Genomic DNA, 14,863 nt, shown 5'->3' with positions numbered 1-14,863 from the left:
CACACAAAGAAAGAAAATATGTTATGTGGACATGTGTCCAGAAACGCTTACTTTCCATATTAGAGCTCATTTTATTACTTCTCTTCAAATCACATTAATCATGGAATGGAAACACACAGCAACAGAACGTACCAGCGTGACTTCAAACACTTAGTTACAGGAAATGTTCAAATGTCCTCCGTTAGCGAGGATACATGCATCCACCCTCCGTCGCATGGAATCCCTGATGTGCTGATGCAGCCCTGGAGAATGGCGTGTTGTATCACAGCCGTCCACAATACGAGCACGAAGAGTCTCTACAAGCGTACGAACACTTCGACTGAAATGTGCAGGAGCTCCATCGTGCATGAACCACATGTTGTGCCGTACTTGTAAAGGCACATGTTCTAGCAGCACAGGTAGAGTATCCCGTATGAAATCATGATAACATGCTCCATTGAGCGTAGGTGGAAGAACATGGGGCCCAATCAAGACATCACCAACAATGCCTGCCCAATGCCTGCAATGAGTCGCATGTCAACACAAGCACCGAAGTCAACATTACCTTCTTCAATTGCGCCAACTGGCGGTGAATCGAGGAAGTACAGTACATACTGACGAAACTAAAATGAGCTCTAACATGGAAATTAAGCGTTTCCGGACACATGTCAACATAACATCTTTTCTTTATTTGTGTGTGAGGAATGTTTCCTGAAAGTTTGGCCGTACCTTTTCGTAACACCCTGTATATGTGAAACCTTCTGCTTTGGTTTTGCTGTGCAATGTAGTTACTGAGCTTTAAATATATGAATGAGTATCTAGTCAGGCTTGCCAAGCTTTTAACGTGTAGCTATTTTGTCTTGAGTGTTTGTACTTTATCCTTTTGTGGTATTGCTTGTTTTTTACACGTGTACTATTTACACGTTGTTTTGTTTTATACTTTTCGTTTACGTATTGTTGTAATTATATAAAATATTGTCGCTGTATTGCCATACGGAATATAAATAGAAAAAAAATTAAAAAAAATAAGCTGTCACTACTCGGCAATGCGACAATTAGTCTGAAGAAGCTCATGTAGTTCAGGTAATTTCTTAACAAATGGGGCTCTAGAGCTCGGATTCTCCAATATATAAATTTATCCGCCAGGACCGGGCTTCAGCGTTGACTAATGGCGTCCTGGCAGAGGCACTACGCAGCAGATTTTCCTCCATATAGCAACCCTTCCGCTTGTGAACTTCGGAAGAAACTTCCAGAACGCTAACTTCAGATTCAAGGTACCATCTTGGCACTTTTTTTATGATACTGGACAATAACAGTTGGAGTATTAATGCACCACTTATGTAAAGCTTGTGAACTTCGGAAGAAACTTCCAGAACGCTAACTTCAGATTCAAGGTACCATCTTGGCACTTTTTTTATGATACTGGACAATAACAGTTGGAGTATTAATCCACCACTTATGTAAAGCATACACTTAACCTACACGACTGGGTCTCATCATAGGAATTTCAAGTTTACTCTTACCAGTCACTGTTTATTTATATCCACGACGCGTTTCGAAGGTTTAGACCTCCATAATCAGGTGGATTTACATATGTTGGTATAACATATGCGTGTATTGTGTTACCATTTTTGAGTAACTTGTAACACTGTCTAGTGGCGAAACGAAAACACTGTTTCAGACAGGGTTTTTGGCTGTTTTTGACAAAAAACTAAACGTATATATAACGGTGAGAAGAAAACAAGTAAAACAGAACACCTCCAATGGTAACAAGTTCCTTTCTCTGTCGTAACACATCACATATAAACTGTAATGTAAACGACAGAGAAAGGAACCTGTGATTGCTGGAGGTATACTATTTTATTTGTTTCATTTTCACTGTAAGCTGTACTTTTAGTTTTTAGACAAGAAAACCCCCAAAATGATATTCTGAAATAGTGTTTATGTTTCTACACTAGACAGTGCCACAAGTTACCCCACAACACACACACACGTCACACTAATACATGTAAATCCACCTAATGTATGAGGTTTAAAGCTTCGAACCGCATCGTGGATATAAATAAACAATGACTGGTAATAGTAAACTTGTTGTCTCATTCGATATCAAAAACAGTCACGGTAAAGCCTAACCTAAAATGCTCTCATTTACAGATAAAAATCTCAATTCCAATTGACAAACATCTCAAACATATGTGCTTTAAAAGACAATTCTATTTTTCATCTTAACTGTTATACCACCAATGTCATTTATGTGGGACGATCAGCTAATTTAGGTGATAGCCGTTTTCAAGTGCCATTGTTATCGGAATCTTCCACCGTCACCTTAGGTGGTTGTATACATATACGCGTCTGTCATTCGAACTATACAACAGCTGTCGGAGTAGGCTCGAGCGACAGCAACCTCCCATATTCGTCAAAGATTTGTAATAACATTACTGCCATATTGACATACGTTCTGAAACATAAAATCTTGTAATGTATCTCACAGAATGTTGCTCTGCTTCCGTTGATTTTGTACTCGCAACGAAAGGACTACAAACTTAAAATTGCTCGGCTCTGAGCACTATGGGACTTAACATCTGAGGTCATCAGTCCCCTAGAACTTAGAACTACTTAAACCTAACTAACCTAAGGACATCACACACATCCATGCCCGGAGCAGGATTCGAACCTGCGACCGTAGCGGTCGCGCGGTTCCTGACTGAAGCGCCTAGAACCGCTCGGCTACAACAGCTGGCAAACTTAAAATGGCATCTCATCACAATAAGCCGATCGCGTAATGTAAACGATGAGTGATTGCGTAACAATAAAGGTGTTGGAACTGACCCCACCGTATAGTGCCTACCCGGTACAATTTCCTTTGCAACGGTAGGCCCAACACTTCCGCCGTACGTGAAACAGCCGACACATTTCTGGCTTTTGGATATTGTTATGCATTATTATTATTATTATTTAACATTACAATTACATATTTTGCATCGCACACTGGTGCAATGACGTAGTTACTAATAGTGAGCACTCATGGTGATATTGCAGATCATATAATATAAATACATACACACTCATCCTTTGGATTTGCAGTTCTTGTATTTTTTCCGTGCCTGCAGTTGAAGTTGTTGGATATAGGTTCCGCCTTTTATGCAAAACGCTGTTTTTTCTTGTTGCTCAAACACGTTTCGGTACCTTTGTGCCTTCTTCACCGTGTTCTGTTTATTGAAAGCTTGATTTTACATTATATGGTTTCGTAGGACCCATTTGTATAGTGTCCTGGACTGATAGCTTGTCATGTTTGGTTGTGACTGATCCTTCTTCATCTGCATTCTGAGGGGCGCTGCATACAGCAACATCGTCCGCACCACGTTTTGTGAAGTGAAAAGGCGTTTGTAAAATCGATATTGCACAAAGCACATTTACTATACATGTGCAGTGCCCTCACAACGCGAAAGAAGTGGGATCATTCACAACAAAACATGACAAGTATCAGTGCAAGACATCATAAAGATGGAGCGGCATGGCCATATAACGTAAAATCAGTTTTTCCAACAAACGAAACCCACCGTTGATGGCACAAAGGTACCGAAACGTGCTTAGGTAATAAAAAAAACCAGTGTTTTCCATAAGAGGCGGAACCTATATACAATAATACACACACAAGTGTAAAGAAAAAGCGTATGTTCTAAGTTACACACACATCTTTGTCTGTTCATCTACAATTCTTTCTAGCCAGTTCTCAAACACAGTTAAACCACAAACAAAACAGTGACCCGTTAATTACTTCATGGCGGTAAACGACTGTAGCCTGAAAAATTCTATCTAAAGCAGGTTACTTGTAGTACCATTAAAAAAATAATAATGACCACGATGGCATCACAGTCAAAATGATGAACATCATTATTGTCACACTACTTTCCACTATAACAGATGTCTTTAACCAGTCCTTAATCAAAGTATTTTCAAATGGCTCTGAGCACTATGGGACTTAACTGCTGAGGTCATCAGTCCCCTAGAACTTAGAACTACTTAAACCTAACTAACCTAAGGACATCACACACATCCATGTCCGAGGCAGGATTAGAACCTGCGACCGTAGAGGTCACGCGGTTCCAGACTGTAGCGCCTAGAACCGCTCGGCCACACCGGCCGGCACGGCACAAGTGTTTTCCCTGAAGCCTGTAAAGAGGGACTAGTTAAGGCATTACCTACAAAGGACGTTGCATCAGCACCCTCTGATTACCGACCTATTTGTATTCTTCCTGCACTGTCCAAGGCCTTAGAATTTACAGGGTGGATCACTTAAAACTTGCACCACAAATATTGCAGAAATAGAAAGTGGTATCGATGTGCGGTTTTCAGAAAATTGCTTGTCAGGAGCTCGTATTGTTAACTAATAAACAGATCGTAATAACGATGTTGTTATGTTTGCTTACGGTCTGGTTGTTCCTTGAGAGCACTGCGACTTGCTACTCAATTAATGTCTTACAGTCCAAGCAGTAGGTCGTGAGTGGACTATGGGATATACCAATGCAGGAAAAGCTGACAGGCTCATGGTGTATGGACAGTGTACGAAAAATTCAGGTCATTCATGTAAGGTGTATGCTGCTAGATATCCCAATAGATGTCAACGATCTCAGCAGTTATGTATCAACTTCTTCAACCAGTTACGTGAAATGGTAGTGTATCCCCTGGATAACATAACACAACGAAACATGTGACGACGGAAGAGGGGAGAGGGGGGAAATTAACGTTCTTGCTGCTGCTGTTGCACGTTAGCTCCCGCACAATCGCACGAGGGAGTGGTATAAGCTAAGCAAGTGTCCTACGCATTCTCCATCGACATAGGTTCCATCCTAACCACATCTCACTCCATCAAGAGCTGTATGGAAACCATAACGAGAATCGTGTTAACTTCTGTACATGGGCATTAAGACAGGATACTCCAGATGTATCACATATTTTGTTTAGTTATGAAACCACATTTACTAATGATGGCCAGATAAACTGCCGAAACATGCGCTATTGGTCTGTTGACAGTCCCCGTTGGCTTCGTCAGGTGGAACGTCAGCGTCCATGGAGTGTAAACGAGTGGTGTGGTACAGTAAACCATCAGCTCATAGACCCGTTTTTCAAAGATGGAACACTGAACGCACACAAGTATTGCAGCCCCCTAGCAGATCGTCTTCCACGGATACTAAAAGACATTCCTCTGCAGATTAGGAGGAACCCGTGATACCAACATGATGGCTGTCAAGACAATGGTGCACGAAGTACTATATCATGTCCTCACGAATTGTTTCCAATTCGTTTGAATGGACGCAGAGGACGGGCCGTTCCCCGGATTTGACGCCTGTAGACTTTTTCTGTGTGGAAAGCTGAAAGACGTTGCCTATAATTACATACCAGTTACATCTGATGATATGCAACGACGTATTATTGCAGCTTGTTCGGACATTTCCTCTGAAATGCTAGCACGTGTGCAGACTGATAGCTTGTATTGCCGCTGCTGGTGGTTATTTTGAACACAACTTGTGATGGGTCAATTGTCTCGCTATTGGTCAGAATCCACGTACCTAATATATTAACGTGTTTGGTTCTTTCGTGTCTGATACAACACATATATTTTCCGAGATCAGTGGGGGAACTTTTCAAAGTACGATTTCTTGTAAACAAATCGCACTAGAATCCTGCAACAAAATCGATGACATTCTAATTTACGTTACTTTCAGTTTTTTAATGTCAGTACGCATTGTTCCATTTAAAAAGTGTATGTTTGGGCAAGAAATATCCTTTCTAAGTGTTATTACAATCTATTGACTGGCTAACAAACGACTCTCTGACTACGGACCCATTCTGTGAAAACCATACATCAGTAGTACTTCCATTTCCGCATTATTTGCGGTGCAAGTTTTAGGTGATTCGCCCTGTATAGTCCACGACCAGCTAACAAATTACCTTACTACAAACAGCCTACGAGAGGAACACTAATTAGGTTTCCATAAACATCACAGGACATCATCTGCTTTAGTAACGGTTGTAGATAACCTGAAGCTTAGCATGGATGCACGAAAGGTGACTATCACAAGCTTCGTAGATTTCATCAAAGCCTCTGACAGTGCCACCTTTGGGATTTTACTTGCCAAACATAACAGCCTTAATTTCTCGCACAGTGTAGTGCAATGGTTTCACTCGTACCTGACACCTCGGCAGCAGTGCATCATGTCCGGCACAATAAAGTCACAGTGAAGACAGATAGTATCAAGTTTCCACCATGTCCTACACTCTTACCATTGCGTGTTAAAGATGTGTCATCAGTTTGGTCCAGCTGAAAATACATCATGTGCGGCCACGACGTCGAGCTGTATCTACACTCCTGGAAATGGAAAAAAGAACACATTGACACCGGTGTGTCAGACTCACCATACTTGCTCCGGACACTGCGAGAGGGCTGTACAAGCAATGATCACACGCACGGCACAGCGGACACACCAGGAACCGCGGTGTTGGCCGTCGAATGGCGCTAGCTGCGCAGCATTTGTGCACCGCCGCCGTCAGTGTCAGCCAGTTTGCCGTGGCATACGGAGCTCCATCCCAGTCTTTAACACTGGTAGCATGCCGCGACAGCGTGGACGTCAACCGTATGTGCAGTTGACGGACTTTGAGCGAGGGCGTATAGTGGGCATGCGGGAGGCCGGGTGGACGTACCGCCGAATTGCTCAACACGTGGGGCGTGAGGTCTCCACAGTACATCGATGTTGTCGCCAGTGGTCGGCGGAAGGTGCACGTGCCCGTCGACCTGGGACCGGACCGCAGCGACGCACGGATGCACGCCGAGACCGTAGGATCCTACGCAGTGCCGTAGGGGACCGCACCGCCACTTCCCAGCAAATTAGGGACACTGTTGCTCCTGGGGTATGGGCGAGGACCATTCGCAACCGTCTCCATGAAGCTGGGCTACGGTCCTGCACACCGTTAGGCCGTCTTCCGCTCACGCCCCAACATCGTGCAGCCCGCCTCCAGTGGTGTCGCGACAGGCGTGAATGGAGGGACGAATGGAGACGTGTCGTCTTCAGCGATGAGAGTCGCTTCTGCCTTGGTGCCAATGATGGTTGTATGCGTGTTTGGCGCCGTGCAGGTGAACGCCACAATCAGGACTGCATACGACCGAGGCACACAGGGCCAACACCCGGCATCATGGTGTGGGGAGCGATCTCCTACACTGGCCGTACACCACTGGTGATCGTCGAGGGGACCCTGAATAGTGCACGGTACATCCAAACCGTCATCGAACCCATCGTTCTACCATTCCTAGACCGGCAAGGGAACTTGCTGTTCCAACAGGACAATGCACGTCAGCATGTATCCCGTGCCACCCAACGTGCTCTAGAAGGTGTAAGTCAACTACCCTGGCCAGCAAGATCTCCGGATCTGTCCCCCATTGAGCATGTTTGGGACTGGATGAAGCGTCGTCTCACGCGGTCTGCACGTCCAGCACGAACGCTGGTCCAACTGAGGCGCCAGGTGGAAATGGCATGGCAAGCCGTTCCACAGGACTACATCCAGCATCTCTACGATCGTCTCCATGGGAGAATAGCAGCCTGCATTGCTGCGAAAGGTGGATACACACTGTACTAGTGCCGACATTGTGCATGCTCTGTTGCCTGTGTCTATGTGCCTGTGGTTCTGTCAGTGTGATCATGTGATGTATCTGACCCCAGGAATGTGTCAATAAAGTTTCCCCTTCCTGGGACAATGAATTCACGGTGTTCTTATTTCAATTTCCAGGAGTGTAAGTTCAAAACCAATATATCTGAGGACAGCTATCGATAATCTCAATACCGACCTGTGTGCACTTTCAGAATAAGCAAAGAATGTAGGGTAAAGCTCAACCAAACCAAAACCCATGCTGTACTGGTTGGTCATTCTCGTTTCTTAGCCTGACGTATCGGGACTCCCTACTACATTTAAACCAAAATGGGACAAATATCAACTTCTCTGCATCAGTAAAGAGTCTAGGAGCAATAACAGATGAAAATTTCTATTGGACTGTACAAAGCACTTCAGTCTTCGAGAAGGCATCAGCATCCTTTCCGTGCCCTAAAAAAATATAAAGAGATCTTCCCTCTTGACTTGAAAAAGAAAGTTGTGCAGAACCTTCCCAGTATTGACTACAACGAATGTTATCCTGTAAAGTAGTTTAGAGGAAAGGTCATGGTGTCTGAAACTGGCTACGAATGCCCGTGTTCATGATATCTATGATGATCGACTCTTTGATCACATTTCACCGTCACATGCACTGTTATCCTAGCTGCGAGCAGACAGGCGTAGAGAATGCCGTACCCTCCGTCTTTTCAGCTGTCTTACCAACGTGTACTATTTCTCATCTCTTTCCCCGACCTTAATGCTCCTCCTGAACAACATGACAGAAACACCCATTTTCTTCAGAGAAAAATCCTTTTTGTTCCGCTCCATTGTTCAGCCGCTTTATCGAAGTCCTCAGTCGCAGAAACTGACTCTGGAACAACCTCCCACATTACATTAGAGAACTGAATTACATCTCCAGCTTCAGAAAACAGTTAATGACATGAAACTTCCTGGCAGATTAAAACTGTGTGCCCGACCGAGACTCGAAATCGGGACCTTTGCCTTTCGCGGGCAAGTGCTCTACCAACAGAGCTACCGAAGCACGACTCACGGCCGGTACCCACAGCTTTACTTCTGCCAGTACCTCGTCTCCTACCTTCCAAACTTTACAGAAGCTCTCCTGCGAACCTTGCAGAACTAGCACTCCTGAAAGAAAGGATATTGCGGAGACATGGCTTAGCCACAGCCTGGGGGATGTTTCCAGAATGAGATTTTCACTCTGCAGCGGAGTGTGCGCTGATGAAACTTCCTGGCAGATTAAAACTGTGTGCCCGACCGAGACTCGAACTCGGGACCTTTGCCTTTCGCGGGCAAGTGCTTTCATTCTGGAAACATCCCCCAGGCTGCGGCTAAGCCATGTCTCCGCAATATCCTTTCTTTCAGGAGTGCTAGTTCTGCAAGGTTCGCAGGAGAGCTTCTGTAAAGTTTGGAAGGTAGGAGACGAGGTACTGGCAGAAGTAAAGCTGTGGGTAGCGGGCCTGAGTCGTGCTTCGGTAGCTCTGTTGGTAGAGCACTTGCCCGCGAAAGGCAAAGGTCTCGAGTTCGAGTCTCGGTCGGGCACACAGTTTTAATCTGCCAGGAAGTTTCATATCAGCGCACACTCCGCTGCAGAGTAAAAATCTCATTCAGTTAATGACATATCTACTAAAGCAACAAAACTTATTACCATTTTCCCTGTACGCACTCGTTACCCCTGTACATCTTTCTTTCCAACCTGATCTCCTACATTTCCCAGAATTGTTAGCTGTTGCAATCTCCTTAAATTTCCTTTACCCACAATTTGCTATATCAGACGTCTATTCTGTTCGCCTATAAATTCTTTTTATATCTGCCGCTATCATTATTATTATTACTACTAATATTATTAGTGACAGTAGCTGCAGCAGTTTTAGAAGTACTGTCAGTATTAACTTAATTAGTTCGTAGTTAGTATTTCTTAGTCAGATTATCAATTTAGACATTCAACTTATTTGACTACTATATTTCATTTTAAAATGGTTCTTTTTTAGGTGATTATAACGTAAGAAAGTACTGTATATGTGAAACCCTGGTAAGGTGTAAGAGAGGGCCTGATGGCCCTATTCAGATCAGGTTAAATAAAGAAATAAACTTCGTGAGTCCAGAGGCCTTCGATGTGGCTCATACAAAAAGCAAATTCTCATAATTCTCACAACTGACACCTATTTAATTTAAAGTTAATAGTACAAGAAAGGAGTGTAATGAGAAAGCAAAATAATTCAATAATTGAAGAAAACAAAAGCAAAAAATCTAGTGTACTGAAATCACCGAAAAGGCAATTTAAATGACAAATCCTTTCTTGTTTTTCTTTTCTATTTTGCCGTCTTGTAGCCCAGCACTTTGCGTTTCTCTGCGACGAAATGGGCAGCTGTAGACAGACTAATGATCTGGAATGTGGTTGTACTTAATTACGGTTACGAACGTAGCACTCCTGGACATGTTTCACCGCCGTATCTGCGCGGCTGCTTGGGGCTGCTCGGTCTACGGTTTATACTTCTCGAGATAGCTCTCGTGGTCCTTCACCAGTAAAAAGTGAACGAGTGTCTTACAGAGTTGGATGTACTCTAAACCAAACCACTGTTTCATTTCCGAGAGGAATCTGTAAACTCGGTTTTCATAAAAATGGTTCAAACGGCTCTGAGCACTATGGGACTTAACATCTATGGTCATCAGTCCCCTAGAACTTAGGACTACTTAAACCTAACTAACCTAAGGACATCACACACATCCATGCTCGAGGCAGGATTCGAACCTGCGACCGTAGCGGTCACGCGGTTCCAGACTGAAGCGCCTAGAACCGCACGGCCACACCGGCCGGCCAAACTCGTTTTTCCCTGGGTGGTTCGTTAAGTAGGTCACTGCGGATTTCCTACCTCTATCTTCCCTTATCCGAGCTTGTAATCCGTCTCTAACGACCCTGTCGTCGATGGAACGCTTAACTCTAGTCTTCCTTCCATCTTAATTACTCGTCTCTCATTACAGCTGTGTCCCAGGAAAGCTTTTAATCTTACCAGATCGGTCCTTTAACTACTTCTTTGGGTGACACAAGCAGGCGAAAAGCGTGATTTACGATTGTGGTGGATAGGTAAAGCATGATCTACACAGTTCTATGATCGTGTAAGAGCCCTATAATCGATGCCTTCTTTCAAGATTTAATCGGCCGAATGTATTTTTGCAGTTAGAAGAAGTTCTTATTCGCCAGTTAAGTCCATGTCAGGTTTCGCTGTATCGAATTTACCTTAAGGTAAGTTCACACTACACAGCCAGCTTTCTTCTTTAGTTATATCCCTGTTGCGACTTTTCCGTTACACTCTTAAAGGTGGTGATGCACTAACCGATCACCCGTCCATGACATCCACTATTTTGACGACTCCATCCGGTCATCCGGCCAAAAGGAATGTTCACTACCCACAACAATAACGCATTGCAGTAGTTTTCTGCTGTCTATGACAATCTCCTGGGTTTGTGCCCCTCACATTGACTGCAACAGATGTAGCGCTAATGCATGTACGCCTTGTCGTTATCTAGTTTACTCAAGAGAAGGCAAATACATTCATGTTTTACGCTCAATAATTGTGACGTTCTTGGAAAATGAACATCTCCTCTACAAGAATCAACATGGATTCCGTTAACAGAGATCCTGCGAAACTCGGCACGCTCTGTTCCTCCATGAGATCCACAGCGCAGTGGACAATGGCGCTCAGGTTGATGCCGTGTTTCTTGATTTCAGTAAGGCATTTGACACCGTCCCGCATTAATAATAAAAAACGAGGTTACGGAGTATCGGAGCACACCTGTGATTGGATTCAGGACTTTCTTGCAGACAGAAGTCAACACGTCGCTCTTAACGGAACTAAATCGACAGATGTAGTGGTAACATCCGGAGTACCACAGGGAAGTGTGATAGGACCGTTCCGTTTACAATATATATAAATGATCTAGTAGAAAGCGTCGGATGCTCTTTCAGGCTATTCGCAGGTGATGCAGTTGTTTATACGAAAGTAGCAACGGCAGAAGATAGTAAGAATTTGCAGAACGACCTGCAGGGAATTGACGAATGGTGCAGACTCTGGCAGTTGACCCTGAACGTAAATAAATGTATCATATTGCGCACACATAGGAAAAGAAATCGACTACTGTACAGCTACACTATTGAAGATAAACAGCTGGAGACAGCGTCTGCCGTAAAATATTTAGGCGTAACTATCCAGAACGACCTTAAATGGAATGACCACATAAAACTGATAGTGAGAAAAGCAGTCACCAGACTCAGATTCATCGGAAGAATCTTAAGGAAATGTAACTCATCCACGAATGACGTGGCTAAGGCGCTTGTTTGCCCGATTCTTGAGTATTGTTCATATATCTGGGAACCCTATCAGGTAGGACTGATAGAGGTGATAGAAAAGATCCAATGGAGAGCGGCGCGTTTCGTCACGGGATCGTTTAGCTGGCAAGAGAGCGTCACGGAGATGCTAAACTGACTCCACTGGCAGACGTTACAAGAGACGCGTTGTGCATCACGGAGAGATCTACTATTGAAATTTTGAGACCGCACTTTTCAGGAGGAGTCAGACAACATATTACTTCCCCCCCCCCCCCCCCCCCCCCCCACACACACACATTTTGCGTGTTGGGGCCACGAGGAGAAAATTCGAGAAGTTAGAGCCAATACAGAGGCTTGCCAACAATCATTCTTCTAAAGCACTATTCGCGAGTGGAACAGGGTTGGAGGGATGGGATAGTGGTACCGAAAGTACCCTCCGCTACACAGCATTAGGTGGGTTGCGGAGTATGATGTAGATGAAGATTCGTAAGAATTCTTGGTGTAGTAATAAAAATGACCATACTTAAAAAATCTTCTGGGCACCTATTATAAAAAAAGAGTAAAAAATCTGATGTGACCATTGGATGTCAGTATTATCCACTGGTGTATCCTGGAGGGATGGCCGAATTGTTAGTTTTATTTTGTTTTACTAGTTGACATGCAATCACAATCATAGTGATTTTAATGAACTTCATAATGATCGCAGAGGTCAAACAGTTTATAAAAGTTTGCATTCGTTGAGTCTAGAAGTAATATTTTACAAAAATTTTCCGCTGCGAACGGGCGTGCTAAGAGAGTTCGTTCGAATCTAGGATTTACAGTCCAGTATAATGATTAACAGGAAATCTGGCTCTTGCAGGCCCTTAGCGATAATGTAACAGTAACAGGAAGTTTTCATCTCTCGTTAGGAATAGTTAGCGTTTCCGATAAAAAGTTTCATTCCATAGAAAAGGAAGGAAATGCATTTACATTCTCAATAGCAGTAGTTGTTATGTAGATCGCACGCCGAAAGCTCGTTAAAATTCAACATAAACACGAGTAGAACTTTTAATGAAACCAGTTTTGTTGAACATCGTAATCAAATCCTTATCTCCACTGAGTCCAAAGTTCATAATTAACTGCGAAACGCTTAATACCGCTCACAAATACAAACATACCATGGAATTTCGGAACGAAATCCTTCTGGGGTACGGACGGATCATGATGTGATACGATGAGGACTGTATCTAAATTAACTCCAGCCTTGAAAATCTGGCGTACGTAATTGAATATTTCCATTGCAGTCCAGCAAGCAGCTACACGTTTTGCTGTATTACGAGAGCAAGGTCACATGTTCTGGCCATGGCAGTGAAAAGCTGTGTTCGCTGGTAAAAGTACACTTGCTTTCGACGTTGTTCCCTTGCAGTAAGTGCACTGTGGAGAAGAGTTTTCAGTGAAAGGTTCAGTCACGGAGGTGCCTTTCTGTAAGATCTGAAAAACACGGATTAATAGTAATAGTAGTAGTAGTAGTAGTAGTTCTTGTTGTTCATGATGAAGATGATGATGATGATTTTTATGTTGTGGTCCTTAGGTTTATTGCTGCTGTCCACAGTTGTCTGTTCTGTGGAAACCTCTTCATTTCTGTATGGCTGCTGTGACGTGCCTCTTTTTGTACCTTCTTACTTCCTCTACGGTTTGTAGTCTTCCCCCTTCACTTATGTCCACTACCCCAGTCACAATTTCTAGCCGCCTCAGGACGTCTCCTAGGAACTGATCACTTCTTTTAGTCTACCTATGCTTTAAATTTCTTTTCTCTGCAAATCGATTCAGTATTTACTCATTAGTAATTTGAACTATTCATCTCACTTTCTGCATTCATCTGTAACACATTGCAACACCGTGCTACAGCTACCAAAACTTCCACTCTTTACAATATACTCAAGAAGTTCTGCAACCACAAATTTCTTTAGCTGTCGGACTAGGTGGTGGCCAGAGCGTGCCAAGCCTGAGAACTGAATGGGTATTATAGACTGCACTTTTCATTCCTAAGGTGTCTCATACCCAAAAAGGCTGCTGGGGGCAACTGCATCCTCATGATAAGAGATGACAGGATACTTCTCACGTATCTCTCATTCAGTTCTTTAGAGTAGTTAGTTTCTTGTCAATTCTCGGTATTACGAATTTAAACTTACATCTTTCACAAATCAAATTTTGAGGAAATTTAACGGTGTGGAGCTGCTGCAAACTAATACAGTTTACGTCGACTGCGGCAGTAATTAAGTTTCAAGGTTAAAGACTGTGGTCACAAAAAGGCACCATTCAGTATAGTGAAAATTGGTAGACTATACATTAGGGAGTACTTGGGATATGGATATTTTCAGGATAGATTTATATCCTCAGTAATTAGAGGTCGATAAAGGAATGGAGGACCTGGTGATATTAACATCTAGAAGTATTCTGATCAAACAGAAATACTTTTGGAGATTCAGATAATGAAATTAATAAGTTGCAAAGCGTGTTCAGAAACGTTTATTTTGAAGCCGACTATAATTTGCAATGTAAGACGGTATCAGCACAGGGTAATTCAGGTTAATTGTTGGCAAAATAAGTTTCCTGTACAATTTTAGATATTGTAATTCCGTTTTCACTCTGATGGATTGCAAAAAAGTTCTCACTATGCTCTCTCTGGTCATATTAATTATACGAATATCTTTACTAATTACCTAACGCTATTGTGATTTCTCGGCTAGTATCGCATACACTGATGAGCCAAAATATTATGACCACTGCCCATCGCGAGATGGTGTGCTGCCTGATGGCGCATAGAGCACTTGACGAGGTAAGAGAAGTATATGAGCGGAACAGAGACGAATGGAGAATCATTCTAACGACGATAAGTGGCGGAAATGCGGAAATCCG

This window comes from Schistocerca cancellata, chromosome 3, assembly GCF_023864275.1.
Source record: "Schistocerca cancellata isolate TAMUIC-IGC-003103 chromosome 3, iqSchCanc2.1, whole genome shotgun sequence".
In the NCBI taxonomy this organism is placed as follows: domain Eukaryota; kingdom Metazoa; phylum Arthropoda; class Insecta; order Orthoptera; family Acrididae; genus Schistocerca; species Schistocerca cancellata.
This window is presented reverse-complemented; position numbering follows the sequence as displayed.